This window comes from Trichosurus vulpecula, chromosome 4 (assembly GCF_011100635.1).
Source record: "Trichosurus vulpecula isolate mTriVul1 chromosome 4, mTriVul1.pri, whole genome shotgun sequence".
Classification (NCBI taxonomy): domain Eukaryota; kingdom Metazoa; phylum Chordata; class Mammalia; order Diprotodontia; family Phalangeridae; genus Trichosurus; species Trichosurus vulpecula.
The window spans coordinates 403,218,102-403,232,569 of record NC_050576.1 but is presented as its reverse complement, the minus strand read 5'-3'; positions in this window follow the sequence as shown (position 1 = coordinate 403,232,569).

Sequence of the window (14,468 nt, the reverse complement as noted above, 5' to 3'; positions counted from 1 at the left end):
TAGAAAAAAGAAAAAGTTAGAAAAAGCAGAGCTGGTTTTACACGATCTTAAGAGGTATTTTCATCTTTGTTTTTGGCATGTTAATTTGGGGCACCTGTTGGTATTCATGACTTCATAGCCACTGAACTGTCCCATGGGTTTGTCTTGATGAGAAAAGAAGTTATTCCTGCTTCTGGAATCCATACATCCACATCTGCTTTGTGAGTGGCCCTGCTCCCAGAGGTGCTTTGGATGCTTGGAAGTTGGTGCTTCATAGACAAACAGGAGTAGCGGGAGGCTACCAGTTTCAAGCAACATAACATAGCATGTTCCCATATGTTGCAAGGTCCACCCAAGCTGATGTCTATACACATTCTATTAACACTTCTACATACACATGTTCTCTGACAAACTTAAACTTGTCTTGTTCTCACAACCTTTATCTTCTGGGAAGTTCTTTGCCCTTCCTTGGAGATCTTCATTTTGTGCTTTTTTTCTGTAATGTGTTGATCTTTAAGGATCCTTGTCACACTGGAGGATTTCATTTTATTTTTCCCTCTTTTTCCTCAGAACCAGGGATGACTCCAGAAAAAACATCAAAGAAGGCAGAGCCTCCACACGATGCATTCTTTTTTCGTGTTTTTTATATTAGAAAATGGGGGGAAACAAGGAATCAAATGTTGTGGCACTTGAGAACGTGTGTTTTTTCATCCTGATTAGTCAGTGAAAAAATAAGCAGTCAGTAAACTTTCAGGAAGAACCTGCGGTCTCCCTGGTTCAGCGCTAAAGTTGGGCATACAAAGACAGGGAAATGATAGTGTCTGCGCTCAAGAAGCTGACAGTCTTTCGAGGACACAACCTGCAAACAACCAGGAAAAACAAACCTTGCATACAAGATAAATATGAAACAACAGTGAGAGAAGGCACTGGAACTGGGGGATTGAGATGACTAGCTGTAGAATTTGGGGTTGCAGCTGACTGAATGGAAGCTGGCTCACCAGGAGGTCCAGATGAGGAGGGAGAGCATTCCAGTGTTGGGGGAGAGCCAGAGAAAATGCCCCTGGCTGAGAGAGATGGCCTGTCTTCTTGGGCATAGAGCAAGAAGGCCACCATGTGTGGAAGTAAGGGGGAGAAGACTAGAGGAGGAGGAGGGGGCTAGGTGATGAAGGGCACAGCAGGGTACCCAAAGGAAAGCACTGGACTGTGAGAGGGAGGGGCACGGTCAGACTTGTGCTTTAGGAGAAGGCCTGGGAGGCCTAAGCAGGGAGCCTGGGCTCAGGCGGACCAAGCAGCCGGGCAGTGCCATGGTGCAGGCACGGGGATGGCCACAGGGTCCCAGAGAGAAGCCAGGTCTCGATGGCTTTTCTTAGACCTCCGGCGGGGAGCTCGGCCAGGCATGGGAGTGAGACGAGAAGTGAGCAGTGAGTCGTCCGCGGCAGCGCAGGGATTCCTCACCAAAGGATGGGGGTCAGGGCGCCCACCCACCTGCCAGGCCTAGCATGGCTGCTGCTGCTCCTGGCCAGGGTGCCGCCTGTCCTCTGCCTTCTGGCTCCTGGGCCACGCATCCACCCGCTGGCTGGGAGCCCCGTCCGAGGGGCTGTACCCCCTGAGTAAGCTTTCCAGGGGCCCCCGCTCAGGTGCAGGAGCTTCAAGGCTGGAGGGTGGGGGACCCCGGCCCCCTGGGTGCTGGCAACGCCGTGGCTGCTGTGCTGGGTCCTCCTGATCCACGCAGCGGGCTCTGGCCTGTTGTTGGAGCCAGTTTCGACCCTGTTCAGGTAGGAACAAGAAGAGCATTCTTGGAATCTTTGGGGGCGGTTGACTGAACTGGATGGCCGGTGCTCACCTGACCCCTGAGAACAGCCCAGGCCCTCAGACCTGCATGCCCCTCCCCCACCCAACCCGCCCAGCGACCAGTAACGGACTCTCTGGTGCTTTGGTCGTTTCTGGGCAATGAAGGCAGGGGTGCCTGTTCTGGGCAGAGCTGAATAAAGTGTGCTCTATGTGTTCCAACACCTTCATTTAAATACACGTGAGGGCACACACAAACGCGTATGTTTCTATATACAAAAATGTATATATGATGTATTTATGTATACACACACACAAATAGACACATGTACATCTCTTTGCATATTGGTTAAAAAATTACTTTTTGCCTACTTTGACATCATGCAATCACATTTTTCTTGGAAAGACAATGTGAACATCATTTAATCATTTTTTTCCATCTCCAGTTAGTAATATTTATTTTAGCTAGGTATATTCAAGATTGAACTTCATTTTGGTGTGACTAAACTATTTTTATTTAACATTTAATTTTTCTCAGTTATGTGTAAAAGCAATTTTTAACATTTGTTTCTTAAATTTTTGAATTCTAATTCTCTCCTTCCCTCTCTCCTCACCACCCCCACTCCCCATTGAGAAGGCAAGTAATTTGATATAGGCTATACATGTGCAGTCATGCAAAATATTTTCAGATTAGTGTAGTTGCGAAAGAAGAAATAGACCAAAAATAAAGGGCAAAAAGTATACTTGAATCTTCATTCTGACTCTGTCACTACTTTCTCTGGAGATGAATAGCATTTTTCATCATAAGTCCTTCAAAATTTGAGGCAGATCCAGGATGGTGGAGAAAAGCCAAGAAGATTCCTGAGCTCTCCTGAGTTTCCCTCCTAAGCCACTTAACCTCTTGAATGAATTATGGAGTGACAGAACCCACAAGAAGAGGGAGTGAAGAAAATTTTCCAGTTCAGGGTAACTTAGGAGAACTTTAGGAAAGGTCTGTCTCATTTGGGTAAAAAGGGAGCCCAGCCTAGCTCAGAGTGTATGTGGGCAAGCCACCAAGAAGACTCTTAGCCACAGACCAGCAAGTGAATCCCTTGGGGTCCTGTCTCAGCAGGTTTTCCCCACAGCAGGTCAGCTGTGAGTCCTCAAGCCCCAGGGCAGCAGGCAAACAGTGATCTCCAGAATGCTTAGCACGACAAGTATGTCTAGGCTGGGGTTATCCCAGACCAGTGGGCAAGCTGCCAAACCTGGATTCCCTGGCACAGATATCCAGTGACCAGGCCCCTGGCCCCCAGCACAGGAAGCTTGGTACAGTGCTCTTCAACCCCATTCTCCTCCATACCCCAGGAGCAGAGATCAACTTTAAAAATCACAAAATAGGCTGGAAAATGAACAAAAAAACAAGAAGATCCCTGACCATAGAAAGCTACTATGGCAACAGGGAAGATCAAAATATAAACTCAAAAGAGAGCAACAATGTCAAATGCCTACAATTGAAGCCTTAAAGTGAAATGTGAACTATCCTTGAGGCCAAAAATCGTATTGAAAGAGCACAAAAAGGATATTTAAAATGAAATAAAGAAGGTACAAGAAAACATGGGAAAAGAAATGACAGTTATGCCACAAAATCTTGAAAAAAGAGTCAGCAGCTTGAAAAAGGCAGCTCAAAAAGTGATGAAGAATACAATTCCTTAGAAAATAGAATTGTCCAAATGGGAAAAAAGTACACCAGAGAAAATAACTTAAAAAGTTGGATTGGCCAAATACAGGAGGTACAAAAGTGTAGTGCCAATGCCATGCTCACAGCGGCTATGACTATGCTGGCATGGTTCTGAATCACAAAATATCACAGACTTTCTTCACTGAAGGCAGAACCAAAACATTTATTCAAACGCCAGAAAGCCAGATCCCAAAACCAGAAAGCCAAACCCATCACAGCCATAAAGAAATCTATAGACAGTATCAGTGTGGGAGGCACTGACATCCCCAAGCCATAGCAAGGTCAAAAGCACTCCTTGGCTCTCACTCACTCTAGATGCTGCTCTGTGTCTCTCTCTCCCAGCTCTGACTGCTCTGTCTTACTTCCTCTCAGTTCTGTTCCACCCTTTCCTGTTCTACCTTTTCAGCAAGCTCCTCTCACTACAGGCTCATGTGACTCAGGCTTCTATGTGACTCAAGCAAGTCACATGGGCCTATTGATGGATGGGAAGATCTTCAAATTGCTTTAACATTACAAAAATCTAACTGGAGAAAAATAATTCCTTAAAAATTAGACTTGGGCAGGTGGAAGCTAATGACTCTGTCAGACATCAAGAATCAGTGAAACAAAATCAAATAAAGTACAAAAATAGAAGGAAATGTAAAATGCCTCATTGGAAATACAAGTGACCTGAAAAAATGATCCAAGAGAGGCAATTTAAGAATTATTGGCCTACTTGAAAGCCACAATCCAAAAAAGAATCTGGACACCATCTTTCAAGAAATTATCAATGAAATATGCCCTGATATCCTAGAACTAAAGGGTAAAATACTAATTGAGAGAATCCACCAATCACTTCCTGAAAGGGATCCCAAAATGAAAACTCTAAGGAATATGGTAACCAAATTCCAGAACTATCAAGTCGGGGAGAAAATACTGCAAGTAGCCTGAAAGAAACAATGCAAATATCAAGGAACTGCAGTCAGGGTTATACAGGCCTTAATAGCTTCTATATTAAAGGATAAGAGGGTTTGGGATATGATATTCCAGAAGGCAGAGGAGCTTGGATTACAACCAAGAATCAACTACTTAGCAAAATTGAGCATAATGTTAAAGTGCTACCCTCCAAATTCCCCATATTGCTCTCCACTATAAAAGCTCTTTTGTGCCTCTTCTCTGTGAGAGAATTTATCCCCTTCTGTTTTTCTCTTTCCCTTTCTCTAGGTGCATATCTCTTTCTCTCCTCTTAATTTTGTTTTTTTAGATCATCCCAGAATATTTAACTCACTCTTGTGCCCTAGTAAAGAGAAAGCTTTTAGGTTTTACCAGCATCGTCTTCCCATGTAGGAATGTAAACAGTTTAACCTTATTTGAATCCTTTATTCTTTCTTCTGTTACCTTTTTATGCTTCTCTTATGTCTTACATTTCAAATTCAGATTTTCTGTTCAGCTCTACTCTTTTCATCAGGAATGCTTGAGAGTCTCCTGTTTTGCTAAATGCACATTTTCCTCTCTGAATGATTATACTGTTTTACTGGGAAGGCGATTCTTGGTTGTAATCCAAGCTCCATTGCCCTCTCTGATCCTTTGATGTAGAAGTTGCTATATCTTATATTATCTTGATTATGGTTCCATGGTATTTGAATTCTTTTTCTCCGTGGTTGTTTGCAATATTCTCTCCTTGATATAGGAACTCTGGAATTTTTGCTGTAATATTCCTATGAGTTTTCATTTGGGGAGCTCTTTCAGGAGGTGATCAGTGGATTCTTTCAATTTCCATTTTGACTTCTGGTTCTAGAATATTGGGACAGATTTTCTTGATAAGCAGGCCTCCTGCCCAGGAAAGCCTGGATGACAGCAGGAAAGGATCCATCACACAGAGCTGGGAGCCAAGCAGCAGAGTCCAGCTTGGGCCAGGCAGAACAGGCCACAGTGCCCTGAATCACTGAACCAGACTTCTCAAACCACAAATGCCAAAGACAGAGGAGGTTAGTGGGTAGAACTGCTAGAACAGAGTGAAAGGAGGGGGCAGTTGGCCCCAGCCCCAGGGTCCCAGAAGTGGTGCAGCTCCGGGGCTGCTTCGGGTCAGAGGCCCACCAGGTGGGAGGAATTAATCAGCAGATCAGAGCGGGAGTGCAGAGTCTGCTTGGATCTGAGTCGCTGTCTGGATTGGTGGTTCTTGGGGGAGGAGGAGCACTGGTGTGGCAGAGCTTGCTGTGTAGAAGTAGCTCTATAAACAGCAGCACAAGACCTGTAAAGCTTGGGACAAAGTACTTTCTACAAGCAGTCATACCCTGACAAATGCTCAAAGGTCAATTACTTACCTGGAAACATGACCAGCCAGCGAAAAAGGACTCAAGATTCTAGAATGTTTTTTTGATGACAAGGAAGATCAAAACATACAGCCAGAAGAACTCTGGCTAAGAATCCTAATTTGAGGGAGAAAAACAATACTAGAGACAAATGAAGGAATATATAGATCTAAATCTCATAACATTAAATGCAAGTAGATTAAATAATTCAACAATTTAGAGCACCGGCCCTGGAGTAAGGAGGACCTGAGTTCAAATCCATCCTCTGACACTTGACACACATACTAGCTGTGTGACCTTGGGCAAGTCACTTAACCCCAATTGCCCTGCCCCCCCCAAAAAACAAACAATAAATAATTCAACAATTAACTGAGATTGGATAAGAAAATCAAAATCTCACAAGCTGTTCCTTACAAGAAACCTATCTAAAAAGACATATTTTCAGACTAAAACTGAAAAGCTAAAGAAAAATATGTACTATGCATGAGGTGAATATAACAATCAGTACATGCAATCATGCTATCAGACAATGCAAAAACATTCACAAAATATAAAGAGATAAACAGGGAAACTACATTATGATGAAAAGAGCCACAGATAACAAACCAATAACATTAAATTCATATGCTCCAAATGACTTAGCATCTAAATTCATAAAAGGAAAATTAACAAAACTACAAAAAAAATACAGAAATATAATAGCAGATTTCAATGTTATTCTGAGTTTTGGATGAGTCAAATAGAAAATTACACCAAAGAAGTGAAAAGAAATGAATTGCTGCAGAAACTATACCTAAAAAGACTCATGGAGTCTTCTAAATTGGACTGCAAAAAAAAAATTAGCACCATATAGCACATTTCTAAAAACCAATCAAGTATTAGGCCACAGGGATATTGCAAACAAAAGTAAAAAGGCAGAAATAGTTAAAGACATTCTTTATAGACCATGACAGAGAAGAAAGTCTATTACAGGAAGCAAAAACAAAAGACAGACCCAAATGAAGAAGTAATGAAACCCTAACTACTGAGTTAGTCAAAGAACACATAATACAAAAATTAAGAATTTTACAACACAAAATGATGATGATAAAAATCAACATGCTTAGATTTCTGGAATAAAGCTACAATAGTTGTCAAGGGAATAATCATATTCCTACAAAAATACACCCACAAAAGAGCAAAAAAGATGAATAAACTGAGTGTTTCTTTAGAAACTAAAAAGCCAACAATTAAGGAAACCTAAATTGAGCACAAAGACATGGAAAAATTAAAATAGCTTAATTGTAAATTTTTTTAAATCACAGAAATGACAAAACTAACGAGTTTAAGTAGACAGAGAAGTCAATAGGTAAAGCTGAGGGTGAAAATTATGTGAAGCATGAGTGATAGCCCAACACAAGAGTCTGGAGCAGTGTCACTGTATTGGAGAGGTAAGATGTTAAGAATCACTGGAAGATAGGAAAAGGCTGCACTTTGAAGGTTTTCAAAAAACAAAGGCTTTTTATACTTAGTCATAGAAGACACAGAAAGTCACTAGACTTAAGTGAGTAGGTGGGAGGTAAGGGTTTGACATGATCATACCTGTACCTTAGGAAGAAAAAGGAGGCAGCTGAGTGAATGACTAAATGAAGTGGAGATACACTTCAGAGAGCAAAAGCCATCAGAGAAGACTATTCCAATTCTGCAAGCATGTGATGATGAGAACCAATACCATGATGTCAACTCCATTAGTAGGAAGTAGATATATTTGAGAGATCTTGGAAAAGCAACAAAAAGACTTAATATAACACTGAATAAGTGGACTAAGTGAGGAAAAGAGGATGACATTGAGGTTGAAAGAATACAATAAGAGTGTGGAGGTACATTTAACAGTAATAATGAAGTTTGTCAGGAGGGTTGGGGAGAAAAGACAGTGAGCTGATTTGGACTTGTTGGGTTTGAAATGCCCTTTTGCACATCTTTTTGGAAATGTCCAATTTCATGGTATAAGACTGTAAATCAGTAAAGAAGCTAGGCATGGATAAACAGATCTGAGGATGGGGAGTAGGGGAAACACTTCTTTGAAGGGAAGCACTACAGTTATTAAGGAAGCAATGTGCCAGGAGGGCTGCTAGATAATAGTTGCTATGATCTTGATCTTGGTGATAAATTTGGATTGAGTATAATGATCCTAGAAAGTACAGTTACTGAATGTTAGCAGTATGGAGAGTATCTGAAAGGATCAAAGATGTATAAGTATTCTATCTATCTGACCTCCTTAAGTGGAGGTTTTGATGATGATTGACAGGTTACTCAAAGGCAGAAAAGCAATTGGCAAGGAAGTGGGAAAAAAACCCAGATGATCTGGAAATGCACACAAGAAGGGCTCCTCCTTAAATGTTAGTCCAGTAGAAGAGAGCCACAGGTACCTGTATCTTCATTAATTCTATGCTATAGGTAAGTAAACCTCATTTTGCTAACTGCTAAAAGAAGCCACTAAGGTCTTGTTTCATCTTTGGTCCGACCTAAACTAGCACAGGACAACACTAATGGGAGTATCCAGGGGAAGATTCAAGAGAAGTGCTTAGGAGAGGAAATGAAAATGAAATTTAAAATGGAAATGGAGTAAATGGATGAGAGAAAAGGATCCTATTGAAAAAAACTTAAGTGGAAAATTCTGAAATATATGGAGAAGCATATAAATGCAATTAAAGCAAGTAGACTAATAAACTTAAGAAGAGCTTTGGTGATAGATCAATTACTGTGGTATTTAAAATCAACTGATTTGGAAGGAGTTGGTGTGGGGAACAGATAGGGCAAAAGACTACAATAAACATGTTTTTGTAGAGTGAATGGCAGGCTGATAGTAACAGAAATAAACCGCAACTATTTTGCAACAGGTATAGAGTAACGGATGGGAAATAACTCTCAGCCCTAGCCTGAATTTTACCCAACAGTCTGAATAGTGAAAAAATTTTATACATGATTTTGGTTTTTCTTTTCCAATTAGGTCCTTGTGGAAGTTATGGTGGTTAATATAAGGGCATCACCTATCTGTTCACAGCTACCAAAAGCTAAATTACTCCATCCTATCAGTTATTCGGCCATATATATGAACCCAAAATTTTCCACTTATCTCAATGGTTTGTTCCTTCCTTTTAAGAGTGAAAAAAGCCCACCCTCAAAAAAAACCCTTTTCAAACAAATATAAATCCAAAGTTCCATAGGCCTCATATTGATCACAATTATTATGATAATGTTTAATCACAGAGCTCTTTTTTGGTTAAGACAAGTAATCAAAATGCAAACCCGTAGAAGCAGATATAACACGTGAAGACACTGACATCTACTGGACGACATTTTTTAAAGTTACTTCAGCAGACTAATTTTTCTTTTTTTTTAATTGCATGATATCATTGGTATAGAGAATTCCCAGAGAAGAAACCTGTACTCATCCTCCATCATCCCTATTTTCCTCAATAGGCATGGACAAGTGTTCTGCAATTTCCTATCTTAAAGAAATTTTCCTGTGGTACTATGGAGCAAAGTAACTTGCCAGGTTACACAACTAATATGTGTCATAGACAAGATTTATATCCCATCTTCCCTGCTTCTGAGGGTGATAGTCTAGCTAGGTTTGTTTATTTTTTTTTCTTAATCACCCCATTCCAAATTTTTTTTTTTTAAAAAAGGCTATCTAATTCAGTGTTTTCCTTTTCTGTTTAAAGATTTCTACTCAAAAAAAAAAAAGAAATCATTTTTACTCATTGGCTCTCTGGATATCCCAATAAAGAGCATTAGACAAAAAGAAAAAAAAAAGGACCACAATAGATCCCATCCCCATTTTAATGGTACATCTTCCTTCATTTTTAAAGGAGCCAACTCTGGGCATTTGCCCTTTCCTCTCCCAGCCTATTTAGGTTGAACCATGACTATTACCTATTTCTGACAAAAAGAAAAAGCAGCACAAATGTATTATTGTAGAGGTGAGTTGTTCTTTGCTGACTAACAGAGTTATGGATGTTTCTTTTCTAATATATCAAAAGATTAAAATTACGAAGTACTTCACTGTGACATAAAAGAACTAAAAAAATACCTTTAATTGTGAATGGATTAAAACAAAATAAGAGTAATGGATTGGCCATAATCTCTAGCTCCTAAGAAACAAACCTAAAAAATAAAGCTATGCATGCATATATACACATATATGCATTTATACATAAAAATAATAAAAATGGGGGCTGGAACTAAACTGACTATGCATGCATCAGGTGAATTCAAAAAAGGAATTGCACTGTTGCAAATCAGAAACAAAAACTCACAATGTAGAGATTAAACAAGAAAATTACATTAGGTTGAAAGGAAACAGAAAAAATATTAATATTAAACTCATGAAAAGTGCCAATGCAAGTTAATAAGGGAATAACTGAATTACAAGACATAAATAAGAACACAATCATAGGAGACTTTAATGTCTCTCTCATATTAAACAAAAAGAAAAGAGAAGCCAAAGGTAAATACACAACTAAATGAAATCTTGAAACTCTTTAAGGAACGTTTGTATTTTTCCATACTACAGGGCACTTTTTACAAAAACTATTAAGGTATAGTGACATAGCAAAAAATTAAAAAAGCAAATAGATTTAAATAGGACATTTTTTATAGACTTAACACAAAAATAGCAATCAATTCAGAGAATAGAAAGGACTCAGATACAAATGGATTGAATAATTAAATGCTAAATCTTTAGTCAAAATACAAATAGAATTTATAATTATGTGAGAAAAAACTATAATGATAAACAATATAGTAAGATTTCAGGGATGCAGCTAAAGCATTCCTCTGGGAAATGTTATATTGCCAAAAAACATACATTAACAAACTAGGAAAAAGAAAGGATTAATGTCCTGAGTATCCATTTTTAAACATCAGAAACACAATAAGTAAACAAACACAAAATATGCTAAAGTACTTCAAAAGAAACTAAAAAAATGATAAACCTTCAATCAGTGTGATTAAAAAAGCAAAAACACAAATGAAAATTGCAAGTAAAGAAAGTTAAATCTGAACAAATCCAAGAAATTATAAAATTATGCAAACCTATTGCACAATGTTTTGCTGTTTAGTTTACCCATTTAGTGTTTACTCTGTTACCCATTTAGTGTTTTCTCGGCAAAGATACTGAAAACGGATTTGGCAATTACTTCAGCAGCTCATTTTACAGATAGGGAAACTGAGGAAAATGGAATTAAGTGATCTGCCCAGAGTCAGAGCACACAAATTTCTGGGGCCATATTTGAACTCAGGGAGCCTCACTGCACAATTATATGATAATAAAGTTGAGAAGAAATAGAGGAATACTTGCAACAATATAAAATACATAAACTAAAAGACCAAATAGACATCTTAAATTATGTAATGTACAAGAATACACAGCTACCTATAAAGGAATTTATTACCAATGGGGACCAAAAAACTAATTGCCCCAATGGAGTTACAGAAGAACTGACAAACCTTTTAAAACAATTAGCAGAAACACTAAGCAAACAAATTATTCTCAGAATTGAGCAATGAAAGCTGTTACAAGCTTCCGAAGCCTCGTAACTATGCTCGGGGTTCCCCCCAAGCCCCAGGCCTCTGCCTAAGCAAAGAACCTGATCTCGCGGACAATGTATGGGGCGGGAGCCGAAAAAGATGGTGAAGGACTCCGTTTATTATTTCAGCAAGCAGCACATTTATATCTTTAGTGACGTAGGTACATTCTTTGGTACATTCTTTGGTTACATGGGTGAAGGACAGGTAAAACTATACACCTGGGTCCTAGGACCGCCCCGACTCCACCTACTCTCCTCCCCTTCTCTTCCCGAGCTACCCGAAGCTCCCTGCGGGCAGGCAGTCCAGGCAAAGAGCCGGAAGTTCCAAGTGGTCAGGCAGGTCCGGGCACGGGCAAAGACCTGGAATTGCCAGGGAGGCAACAAAGGCGAGACCCCTCCTCCTGGCCCCACCCACATCCCAAAGCCCTGAGTTTATCTCAGCAGGCCCCTGGGCCTGGAGGTCCGAGGAGGACAGGGCTCAGCTCTAACTCGGCCCGCAACAGAAAGCACTCTATCAAATGCTTTTCTAAAAAAGAATGTACTCCTAACAACAAGAATAAAGTAAAGAACTAACGACTGCTGTCATTAATGAGTAAAAGTATAGAAATCTGTCCACAAAGTCAATCAGTGTGACCAAGTTTGATTTTTATCAGGGATGCCTGGATGGCTGGACCGTGTACCGTACCACAATAACAATAAAAATATATGAAACCACAAAGTACAATACTCAATTATGCTAAAAACACTGCAAAGTATAAACACAAAGTGATCTTTTAATATCATAAAAATGATCTAAAACCAACAGCAAGTATCATACAGAATAATAGTTTCCCAGTAAATACTGGACTAAAACAAGGATGCTTATTTTCTCCCATTATTTGATATAATTCTGGAAATGCTAGTAATAGCAAGAAAAAGGAAAAAATACAAGTGTGAAGACAGTAAAGGAAAAATAAATAAAATTATCCTTCTTTGCTGATGATATAGGTTTACTCTGAAAATTTTAAAAGATATTAATTGAGAGTGCAGCTTCTCTAACGTTGCAAGCTGTACAGAATAAGCCCGCAAAACTCATACCCTCATGCAAAACAACTACAAATTATCTGGGATGGGAAGGTATGTGATACTTGAGTAGCCAGCTATTGCTAGAAAAACCCTGCCCCCAGCCCCTAACTGCAAACCCCAGTTTGTGTAAGAAAATCAGCCGTAGTTCCTGCCGTTTGGCGTTCAGTGGGTGTCCTTGACACCCCCCCCCCCATGACTGTTCTGGGAGTATGGAGTATGGCCTTGAAGGATGAAAGCCTCAGCCCCAGATATTCTTTTGAATTATGTGACTGTTCCTAGCTCTTATCTCATGAGTCATGTTGTGGGATGTATGGCAAACTGGACACAGAGATCCTGGGTTGTAATTCCAATTGACACTTTGTCAGCTATCTGATATGTTGTATTTACAATCTATTAAGGAGTTTCCTTTGATCATGGTCATAAAAAGTGAAATAACACAGGCTTGCTGAGTCTGCAAAGTAACATATGTAAACTTTAAGAGATAATTAAGCACTGAATCCTGTATGGTCTATATAAACTACCCTCTCGGTTTAAAACGTGGTCATTTGCTTTGGGAATTTTCCCCGAATGACCGCCGGCTAATAAACTTCTCCATTCAAAACTTATACTCTGTGGCGTGTCTCACTCGCTATCTGGTATAACATTTTGGAGGCCCCAGCGAGATGAGGCGGTATTTTGTGTTACCGCCCTGGAGACACACATAGAATTCCGGACCTCAACAGGGAGTCTCTGCCCCCGATCCACCTTCTCTCACTTCAGAGGGCCGGCTCCTGGGGATTTCTTTTCGGAGAATTCTGATTTTCAGGCCTCTAGAGGTAAGATTTTCTGTTTCTGGGCTAGCCACTCTGGTCTCTGTTACCACGACACCCCTGACGAGGGGAAGGTGGGCAGAGTGGAAGAGCTGAGACGTCAGCCTCTTCCTGCTGGGGTATGGGGAGATTGGGGGTCCTATCCCTAAGGAGGAAATCTGGTTCACTTTTCTTTCCTCTGAGGGGACCTGTTTAGCCTTCAGTTCGATCCACACTGTGTCTTTTTGTTATGTTTTGAGTTCGTCTCTGTTCGTGTGTCTATGTCAAATTGTGAAATGTCTATGTTTTGTTTTTTAAAAAAAAAAAGAAATTTGTAACACAGGCAGCCAGAGATTCCAGGCTGCAACTAGGGAAACAAAGACTTTTTTTCTCCCCTTGTGGTTCTATTTGTGGCTGAATTGGAGCTACAATGGAAGGAAAAAGGGTTAAAATTTTGGCAAATTCTGGGTTTTAATTGTTAAAAAGTTTGGAAATTGGTTAGTTGAATTCCGAGAGAGGGAACTCCTGAAGTTGTAAATTCATTCCAGGAGCTCGTCTTGCTGAAAGACCTCCTCCCAATGAATGCCTTCTGGCTAAAACCTCTGTTAAAGTTTTCTATGGGACTCTCGCATTTGTCTTTGTCCCTGATCACAGTTAGGAGGGAATCTTTTCCCTTAGATTCTAGTGCAAAAGATTTTTTAGGAGTAAGCGAAGAGTGAAGTTTACTTCATTGAGATTTTTCACCATTGTTATCCTGTCTCAGGGCTGCAGTAAAAGTTAGAGCAGATAAAACAAACTCCTCTCCTCTCAGATCAGATTAGAAGAACGCAGGAGAGCTGTAGGGAAAACTTAAATCACCCTTCCCCACCCGGTGAAAAGGAGGAGAAGGACAGAAATTCACAGACTGACAGTCAGTCCCGTGCCCCTGGGTAGCCCATCCTTTTTTGGCAAAGCTTGGAAATGCCATCCAGGTCCTTTGCATCTTGCCCACTCTGTCCTCAGAAGCTGCAAACTGCCCTAGGCTCAGTAACTTCTGCGGTCATGGGGGAAGGGCGAGGTAGATGGATTTGGACTTTCTGCCTCCCAGAATTGTCACCACTGGGATACCAGCTTCTGCTCTAGGTAACTTCACATTTTTGTTCCAATTGCAAACTGTATTTTAATCTGTTTGACCTGTTTCCTGATTTGCAAAGGGAAATAATAATGATGGTTGTTTATATTTTAGACACAACATTATTATCTCTCTGATTTCATGTAATTGTTAACC